The sequence below is a fragment of the Phytophthora infestans genome, genomic scaffold (genome assembly GCF_000142945.1).
Source record: "Phytophthora infestans T30-4 supercont1.11 genomic scaffold, whole genome shotgun sequence".
Taxonomy (NCBI): Eukaryota; Oomycota; class Peronosporomycetes; order Peronosporales; family Peronosporaceae; genus Phytophthora; species Phytophthora infestans.
The window spans coordinates 1,473,679-1,475,202 of NW_003303748.1; positions in this window are offsets into that span (position 1 = coordinate 1,473,679).

Here is a 1,524-nt window from a genome sequence, read left to right on the forward strand (position 1 = left end):
TTCTTAGCAGTCGTGATGGGGTTCAGCTTTTTTCACACCGTCGACCAGAGCGCCCCCAAAACCTCTCTCTTACTCGATCTCCTCTTCTTTGTCGTCGGCACGCAGCAGCCGAACATCACCCACATGAGCTGAGACGGTAATATCCGATGGGGTTTTCTTCTCAACTAGAGAATTCAAAGTCTTGGCCGAAGATAGAGCACTGCTGCTGGCTTGGAAAGTGACCGCACACACCATCACTAGAATATTCGTTGCGCGCATTCTTGGGGGTTAGAGAATCACAGAGGAGGTGTATTTGCTGAGTAATCGACTTGTCGCGCTGTGTAGCAAGTTGTAGAATGAAGTTATGGCTAAGGAGGAGGTGCCACTTTACTACACAGTGCAAATATCTGTCGCTGTCAGGTAGAACGTCTCATCTCGAGGATAATGATGTCCTTCCAATACGTACCCGATAACATGTCGTTGTTATTTGTAAACATCAGAGCCGGATATAATGCTAACTTTGCGTGATTGAATAAATAGCATTGGGTCAAGGTGGGTATAACAAAAAATCTTTATGAGATATTGTGATAAACTTTTCCACTCCATGAAGGCTACAAATCGGCCTCACCAGAACTTACAATATACGATCTTCCTGTGGACTATTCTCGGTTTCGATAATAGTTTTTCATGTGTTACAAATCCTAAAATCTGTGCGTGAAATGGTAGGTGGAAGTAGAGGTGTGAACGGACGGTCAGAAACTTTCACCAACCGAACGGAACCGATACTTTCCTCGTCTGCTTGATACGAACAGCGAACGGATTGGTAGGGATTGTGAACGGCTTGATACTTTATTTTAATTCTTTTTCCTGAAGCGACTGCCTTTGCGTTTATGCACCTGCTCCAATTTACTTGTACAGTATAATAGCTGGTAAGCAGTGAATACTGCGCTCTTCATGTATTTTCATTCAGCAATAAAATCAGGCAGCTCCCATGACGACGTACCACTAAGACCATCATTTCGCCTGGAACACGTTGGTCAGAGATATGTAAGAAAAATATTTGAGCGACGAAATGCAAACACCAAAGCCATCATGACTATTTTAAGAACCACACTGAAGCTCAGCCCCCCCCCTCCCGTATCGATATTAAGATAATCCTTTTGGCAAGGATTTTCACAACACCTGCTTTCAAGAGAAAGTTTATAGTGCGTTTCTTGAAAGTTGAGCGCAAACTCAACAGCGCAGTAGCGGTATCGGTTCAGTTCGCCTTTCTAGCAAGCGTTTACACCTTTGGTTGGAAGGATGTCCACTGTACACTCTCTTGTTCCTTCTTAGTCTGTTTATTGTGCCTTTCTGCCAAAACGCCCTCAGTTTTATGGTCCTACGTAGGAGGATGGCCCTTACGGCAGTGTTGGCATTTTTGTATTCACATTTTTACATTTTTACGTAAAAAGGATTTGATACAACATTAAGAACAATTTTACACAGCATTTTTACATTGTTAACGTAAAAGATTTTGTTGAAGCTTAAGCTCGCACGTTTGCA